The 9,092-nt window shown below is 40.7% G+C and overlaps 1 long non-coding RNA gene across 2 annotated transcripts; it reads right to left on the bottom strand.

Annotated features, from left to right (window-relative positions):
• Window positions 1-7,539, bottom strand: LOC140578820 (uncharacterized). Of its 2 annotated transcripts, none has more exons than XR_011983092.1 (2): window positions 5,265-7,539; window positions 1-290 (listed from the first exon to the last, which is right to left on the bottom strand). It is a non-coding gene; the product is annotated as an uncharacterized lncRNA (long non-coding RNA). The 2 variants fall into 2 exon arrangements; XR_011983091.1 differs by lacking the exon at window positions 1-290 and adding an exon at window positions 1,406-1,684.
• Window positions 7,540-9,092: the final 1,553 nt, after the last annotated feature.

The following is a 9,092-nucleotide window of genomic DNA, read 5'->3' as shown; positions in this document are numbered from 1 at the left end:
TTTCTCAACTTAGCATTTATTGAATACTGACTTGTGTAAATTTAAATATACACTTAAATAACAAAAACACAATACAACTTGTAAACAATAAAAGTTATAAACAATAAAAATAGCAGCATCAGAATCTCTTTTACTGCACAATATACCAGCAAACTCCACATTTCTGAGGGAAGGAAAATTTGTAAACAATACAAAAAGGAAAGAGCATGTTATCTTCAGTTTTAATCCCAATTCCAGTCCCTGAGTCTTCCTCGCCCCACCCATCCCTCACAGCCATCAGACAGCAATTACTAAAACAGAAGAAAAAATGCAAGGTTAGCATTTTTATTATAGCGCCTTCATCTTCAATTCATTCTACAATTCCAGTATTCCATGCACATTAAAACAATGACACTAATACATTTTGAAAGAAAATGACTAGTAACTAAGTGCATCATGGCATGATGAGTGTACAAGGCCGAAAACCTTTCACTAACACGTCTGGTGGTTGAGTCATGCCAACTGGATTTCTCTCTGAAAGGTAGAAACGTTTCACTGCTCATCCATGCCAATGATTCTTGAGTGAACCTAAGTGTGCCTGTTTGTTCTATATCCCCCTCACATCATCTTAAAACACACGTGGGTGTGTATAAATGTGTGTGTGTGTGTGAAATGAAGAGTGTGCAATTAAAAACTGTGGTGCATTAAAAGTGAGGGAGTGGTAAGGGCACGAGCTCCCCACCGCTGGCAGACGGCGGAATCCTGCGCGCCCCACCCTATTCCCAAAAAAAAAAAAGATGGCCAGTATGGTAAGGTGCATTAAACTTGGGTGAGCAGGCAAGGCATGTCACCCCACCGCTGGCAGATGTTAGTGGGGGATTTATGACCTGCCTCAACCATGTGCTGCTTTGGGAAAAAGCATCCATCAAGCAAAAAAACGGAGAAATACCATTATGATTATCTTACAACAGGCAGTAAAGCACTGCTGAGCAGAATCACTGTTTAGATCTGAAAAAAACAAACATGCCTGACCCACAGCAGCACAACCCAGACACCCACCCAGCCCACCAGCAGCGGAGAGGGCCAGACCCTCCGGGACCACCTGCAACACCCCCCACATTGTGCGGGCCCAGAGAGAGAGGATGAAAGGGGCCCCCCTCAGATGTGTGTAAGGTGTGTATATGTGGGTGTGTATGAACTGAAGAGTGTGCAATTAAAAACTGTGATACATTAAAAGTGAGGGAGTGGTCAGGGCACGAGCTCCCCACCGCTGGCAGACGGCGGAATCCTGCGCGCCCCACCCTATTGCCAAAAAAAAAAAAAGATGGCCAGTTTGGTAAGGTACATTAAATTTGGGTGAGCAGGCAAGGCATGTCACCCCACCGCTGGCAGACGGTATGCTTGGGATGTATTTAATATATATATATTTTAATATAATCCCTCCACCACCCCTCCTCTGAGGAGGACTGCTTTATTTTTAATTTACATTGCAAAAAAAACACAAAGAAAAACAAGGAAAATAACAATAATAACAATGATAATAATAATGTGTGTGTCTGTGTGTACACACATCACCTGCGCGCCCCACCCTATTCCCAAAAAAAAAAAAAAGATGGCCAGTTTGGTAAGGTACATTAAATTTGGGTGAGCAGGCAAGGCATGTCACCCCACCGCTGGCAGACGGCGGAATCCTGCGCGCCCCACCCTATTGCCAAAAAAAAAAAAAGATGGCCAGTTTGGTAAGGTACATTAAATTTGGGTGAGCAGGCAAGGCATGTCACCCCACCGCTGGCAGACGGTATGCTTGGGATGTATTTAATATATATATATTTTAATATAATCCCTCCACCACCCCCCCTCTGAGGAGGACTGCTTTATTTTTAATTTACATTGCAAAAAAAACACAAAGAAAAACAAGGAAAATAACAATAATAACAATGATAATAATAATGTGTGTGTCTGTGTGTACACACATCACCTGCGCGCCCCACCCTATTCCCAAAAAAAAAAAAAAGATGGCCAGTTTGGTAAGGTACATTAAATTTGGGTGAGCAGGCAAGGCATGTCACCCCACCGCTGGCAGACGGTATGCTTGGGATGTATTTAATATATATATATTTTAATATAATCCCTCCACCACCCCCCCTCTGAGGAGGACTGCTTTATTTTTAATTTACATTGCAAAAAAAACACAAAGAGAAACAAAAGGAAAATAACAATAATAATAACAATAACAATAATTATAATAATAATATGTGTACGTACACATCACCTGCGCGCCCCACCATATTCCCAAGAAGAAGAAAAAAAGATGGCCAGTATGGAAAGGTACATTAAATTTGGGTGAGCAGGCAAGACATGTCACCCCACCGCTGGCAGACGGTATGCTTGCGATGTATTTAATATATATATATTTTAATATAATCCCTCCACCACCCCCCCTCTTAGGAGGACTGCTTTATTTTTAATTTACATTGCAAAAAAAACACAAAGAGAAACAAATGGAAAATAACAATAATAATAATAATAATAATAATAATAATAACAATAATTATAATAATAATATGTGTACGTACACATCACCTGCGCGCCCCACCATATTCCCAAAAAAAAAAAAAAGATGGCCAGTATGGTAAGGTACATTAAATTTGGGTGAGCAGGCAAGATATGTCACCCCACCGCTGGCAGACGGTATGCTTGCGATGTATTTAATATATATATATATTTTTTTTTTTATATAATCCCTCCACCACCCCCCCTCTTAGGAGGACTGCTTTATTTTTAATTTACATTGCAAAAAAAACACAAAGAGAAACAAACGGAAAATAACAATAATAATAATAATAACAATAATTATAATAATAATATGTGTACGTACACATCACCTGCACGCCCCACCCTATTCCCCAAAAAAAAAAAAGATGGCCAGTTTGGTAAGGTACATTAAATTTGGGTGAGCAGGCAAGACATGTCACCCCACCGCTGGCAGACGGTATGCTTGGGATGTATTTAATATATATATATATATTTTAATATAATCCCTCCACCACCCCCCCTCTTAGGAGGACTGCTTTATTTTTAATTTACATTGCAAAAAAAACACAAAGAGAAACAAACGGAAAATAACAATAATAATAATAATAACAATAATTATAATAATAATATGTGTACGTACACATCACCTGCGCGCCCCACCCTATTCCCCAAAAAAAAAAAAAGATGGCCAGTTTGGTAAGGTACATTAAATTTGGGTGAGCAGGCAAGACATGTCACCCCACCGCTGGCAGACGGTATGCTTGGGATGTATTTAATATATATATATATATTTTTTAAATATAATCCCTCCACCACCCCCCCTCTGCGGAGGACTGCTTTATTTTTAATTTACGTTGCATAAAAAACACAAAAACAAACAAAAGGAAAATAACAATAATAATAACAATAATAATGTGTGTGTGTGTGTGTACACACATGACCTGCACGCCCCACCCTATTCCCAAAAAAAAAGATGGGCAGTATGATAAGGTACATTAAAATTGGGTGAGCAGGTAAGGCATGTCACCCTACCGCTGGCAGACGGCAGAATCCTGCACGCCCCACCCTATTCCCCAAAAAAAAAAAAAGATGGCCAGTTTGGTAAGGTACATTAAATTTGGGTGAGCAGGCAAGGCATGTCACCCCACCGCTGGCAGACGGTATGCTTGCGATGTATTTAATATATATATATATATTTTAATATAATCCCTCCACCACCCCCCCTCTTAGGAGGACTGCTTTATTTTTAATTTACATTGCAAAAAAAACACAAAGAGAAACAAACGGAAAATAACAATAATAATAATAATAACAATAATTATAATAATAATATGTGTACGTACACATCACCTGCGCGCCCCACCCTATTCCCCAAAAAAAAAAAAAGATGGCCAGTTTGGTAAGGTACATTAAATTTGGGTGAGCAGGCAATATATGTCACCCCACCGCTGGCAGACGGTATGCTTGCGATGTATTTAATATATATATATATTTTTTTTATATATAATCCCTCCACCACCCCCCCTCTGCGGAGGACTGCTTTATTTTTAATTTACGTTGCATAAAAAACACAAAAAAACACAAAAACAAACAAAAGGAAAATAACAATAATAATAACAATAATTATAATAATAATAATGTGTGTGTGTACACACACATGACCTGCACGCCCCACCCTATTCCCCAAAAAAAAGATGGGCAGTGTGATAAGGTACATTAAAATTGGGTGAGCAGGTAAGGCATGTCACCCTACCGCTGGCAGACGGCAGAATCCTGCGCGCCCCACCCTATTCCCAAAAAAAAAAAAAGGTATATGGTGTATCGGGACAGCAGCGACACCCTCCCCCCCCACCCCGACCCCACAGCCAAAGCTGCCGGGAACCAAGCCAAGAGGGCCCTCAGTGCTCCCCAGAATGAAGGGCCCCGGCCACATGCCGAACCCGCAGAGAAGCTTGCGAGGGAGCGCCGGGACAACAGCCCGAAGGAGTGCAACAGTAGTACTGAATTTCCTTTGTTATTTTGTTTGTGGGTCTTTCTACATGTCATTGTAGTATTAAAATAGGGATGTGGGAATTTGTTTTGTTTTTCAAATCTTACTAGTCTTTTGTCTTTCCGGTCTAAAAAATATTCTTTAGTTTTATGGAACGAATTATGGCAACCTCTCTCTTCACTCAGAGGTACGTGATGTCACATTTGTGAGAGCAGAAATTAATCCATCGGAGTAGAATAATGCGAGAGTATAAAACGGTGCAAATCTTGGATATGTGAGGCTTGATTAGCGAGTTAAGCATAGGTCAGGTCGACCCGCTCATCACTACTGCCCCAATAATTGCAGCTAATGGTTGTCTAGTTATGTTACGCATGATTCTCCTTATTTATAATTACTTAGATGCATTAACTTCTGCTCAAAAATAATATATAAGTTGAACAATGTGAAAGTATTAAAGTATGAGATGATGTCCAAATGTCAAATTTTAATATTATATAATTAATATTATATAAACCTTACTTCCGTGAAAAGTTATTAAAGCTAGAGACTTGTTTCGAGATACTAAGTCGAAATTCCGAGATAGTTATCTCGTTATTTCGAGATATTACGTCGAAATTTCGAGATAATATCTCGAAATTCCGACTTAAATTTTATATAATTTTTTTCCCCGGTGGCGGCGGAAACGGGATTCCATACAAACGACTATAAAGCAGCATTTCGAAAACCGATTTAAAATAAAAATAACGGGTAAAACACTTACCTTGGCTTCTGGGCAAACGAAATTTGTATTTCCTCCTACCTTGTTGGCCCATGTCACCTCTGGCTGAAGATGAGCTACGTCGTACCGACCTCTCTGGTGAAGCTGCATCTGCAGCGCTGGCTTTTTCCGTTGGATGTTTTTTTTTTTTTTTTTTTCCCTTTTATTCATTCGGATGTTTTTTCCCTTTGGATGTTTTTTTTTTTTTTTAGATGTTGTTTTTTTTCTTTTTCTTCTTTGGATGTTGTTTTGCGGAAGAAAAGCCGTAGATCTGCATCGCTGGCTTTTTCCGTTGGATGTTTTTTTTTTTTTTTCTTTTATTCATTCGGATGTTTTTTCCCTTTGGATGTTTTTTTTTTTCCTTTCATTCATTCGGATGTATTTTCCCTTTGGATGTTTTTTTTTTTTAGGTGTTTTTTTTTTTTCTTCTTTGGATGTTGTTTTGCGGAAGAAAAGCCGTAGATGTTAACACTACCTGCAGGAAGCGCCAACTGAACGCAGTAGAACAGTTCCAAGCTCTTTTATAGTGAGCGTCTGCCCGATGTTTACGTAAGCAACGTTTAAAGTTCTAGAAGGTTGAGACTCACCTTTCATTGGTTTCCCAGCTTTGCTGTCAAAATATTGTTTGCTGATTGGTCGAAAATGTTAAAATACCCCCGAGCACTGTAAAAAACGACTCAAGTTCCCCAAATAACACGTTACACATAAAAAAATATTTTAACTTTATTAAACTATCATAAATCGTGGGTTTGTTCAAAAGGCATAAACCTATATGCTGCACCCCAATACAGCCAACAAGAGAACAGGTTGCCCAGAGTTTGCTCAGGTGCACCCCACAGCACGTCCTTAAAAGCACATCCAGCACAGATCACACTAGTGAATGACACAGCAAATCACAACAATAAAATAGAACCCTATGGGCAATCCCGCACCCAGACTACGGGTGCCACCTGGCGCAGTCTGCCTAATAATCAACCCAAGATATACATACAGCAAAGAAAAAAACAAACAAAAAAGAAAATAAAACTAGTCAGCTGCTCCCACTAAACACCGCTAACTAAGCCGGCTGGCTAGATAATACATGATACAACCTCGGATAAAAAATATTAAAGCAACACCAGGGAGGTTTACATCTAGATCCTTAAAATTATCGACCCGTAATTCCACCTTGAAAACCCCTAAAGAACAGCAGTTTACCCCGCAACTCAGTGCCCCATTCAAACCAAATAAGGCAGGTTTTTGGGATAACCTGTAGGTCAGCTGTTCAAACCCAGGTGTGAGGACTCTTCAGCCAATCAGTCCTCTAATTAGTAATCTAATTAGGGAGTTGCAGCGGAAACCCGCATATACATCGGCCCTTTGCGGATAAGATTGCCCACCCCTGAAATAAGCAAACAGAAGGGCTTCTACACTGCGAATTCAATATGCCCGCCAATGCGCCACGAAATCTATCAGGACCCTGGCTGCCTTTCCTGTGCCTTCTCCTTTTATCGCTGCCCTTCCATCGGAGCATGCGTAGCCATCTCACCCCGGCTACGCCTCCGGTCCTAACTGCAGTTCCTATACCTGCCTATAATTGACTGGCTACAATCCACCCCCCAAAATGAAGTCGATGACCCAACGATCACAGCTAAGAATTCTATCCCCAAACCACTAGTCTTCCTCCCCAAACGAACGATCATTCACTGAACATGGTAGCTTATATGGGTTGGTATGATGACCAGCGATGGACCTGCACCTCAGGGGGGGGCACAGCCTTCCCCATTATTCGAGGCCTACTTGTGGAGGCTTCATTGCACCCCTTCCACCAGCCCTGTCCCCGTAAAATCACAGACTCCTCATCCAATTCCATTTCTGTGGGCAATCCAGACTCGGCAGACATTACCGGAACATCTTCCCCTGGTCTAATAACACCCTGTGGTACTGGACACAACTCTGTTCGGTGAACTTGGCGGACAACCCCGTCCCGCCCCACTGGAGTTACAGAGTAAACCGCACCATGATCTCGGGGACACCGAACTACCTTATACAAACGGGCATCCCAATGGTCCTGTATTTTATCTCTACCTCAAACATGGTTCCGCAAACACACCAGCTGACCTTCATCCAACCCCTGATCATTAACCAACTCATTGTGTTTCCGATTTCGTCGTGTGGCTTGTTCCTCCAACCGACCCCTCACATGCTCTTGAACCACCCGCAAAGTTTCCTGATGGTTTTGTGCCCATTCCTCCAATGGTCCACCATCCTGACTGATCCTGGCAGGGCCCAGAAGATAGTCTACCGGCAATCGAGGTTCACAGCCAAACATTAAATAATAAGGTGTCATCCCAGTCATTTGGTGGGGTGTAGTATTGTAACCATATGTCAACTGGGGCCAACATTTCTTCTCTGCTGGAGGAAGTATGTGAAGCAAATTGTGCAAAGTACGATTGAATCTCTCACATTGCCCATTCCCCTGAGGATGGTATGGCATAGATCCACTTTTCTGAATCCTATACATTTTGCAAAGCTGTCTAATCAAATTATCTTCAAAATTCTGTCCCTGATCAGCGTGAATACGGCTAGGTGGACCAAAGCGATAAAACCACTGCTGAACTAGAACATGTGCCACTGTACTAGTCTTTTGGTTGGAGGTAGGTATAGCCTGGGAGAACTTCGTAAAGACATCCGTCAAAACCAAAACATATTCCTGACCATCACTTGCAGGTTCCAGGACAGTACAGTCCACTGCTAAAGTTTTGTGAGGTCGACTTGCTTGCAAGGTACCTAAATAGGCTTTAAGTTTTAGCTGCACCGCCTTACCTAAAACACTCACACGAGATGTAGAAAGAAATTTAGTAGCACTAGTGAGGTAAGGTGAACGAGTGATAAGCAGAAAACAATTTTTCCACAATCAAAATAGGTAATAGCAGCAGAGTATAATAAATATGAAGACATGTTTTAGTGTGTGTTATGGAAATGTTCATAATATGAATATGTAGTGCATTGTTCACAATATGAATATGTAGTGCATTGTTCACAATATGAATATGTAGTGCATTGCTCACAATATGAATATGTAGTGCATTTATTAAAGTGAGTCTAATGGCCTGTGGGAAGAAGCTCTTGCTCAGTCGTGCAGTTTCTTTCTACATTATATTTAAGTAATCTGCACTTACACTCTGTGAAATAATACAGCAACTGTGATACACTGTGCAATATTTGACTCTATGCAATATTTTGACTCGGTGCAAATTTTTACTTTGAGCACTATTTACTCTGCGCAAGATTTACCTCTGTGCTGAATAGTAGTTTCCGTGTAGTTCTGTGTTGTGTGTAGCCTGTAGTATTTTGTTTTGTTTGCACATTGAGCCAGGAAAAACGCAATTTCGTTCTACTATGCACTCTCGAATTGTATGGTCTGAAGGACAATAAAGTTTACTTTGAATTGACTTGTCAAATTACTTCGTCATTTGATATCAAGACCTTTTGATATAATGTACAAACTATCAAAATTATGTCCCTGAATGTACAAATATACTACTGAATGCACTAATTAAGAGAAGGACATTTTGGACTCATTATTAAACACGCAAAACGAAGGGCACTGAAAGGGTTAAAAATTACTGCAAGCAATGCCAGATTCCACAGGCACAGCGTCCGGCATGTTCTTCTACTGTATAACACAGTTTCTTCAAAAAAATGACCTGGCCGAGTTACAAGAGCAGGATTTGTCAGTGAGTCCGGTGAGGAGGTTTTACCGAGAGGGCAGGTGCCCACTAAATAAGGAACGAGACGTATTCCCATTTGAGGCAAAGTGTTTATTACGCCAATTGGATGAATTGGTGG

Source organism: Paramormyrops kingsleyae, chromosome 16 (assembly GCF_048594095.1).
Source record: "Paramormyrops kingsleyae isolate MSU_618 chromosome 16, PKINGS_0.4, whole genome shotgun sequence".
Taxonomy (NCBI): Eukaryota; Metazoa; Chordata; class Actinopteri; order Osteoglossiformes; family Mormyridae; genus Paramormyrops; species Paramormyrops kingsleyae.
This window is presented reverse-complemented; position numbering and strand designations above follow the sequence as displayed.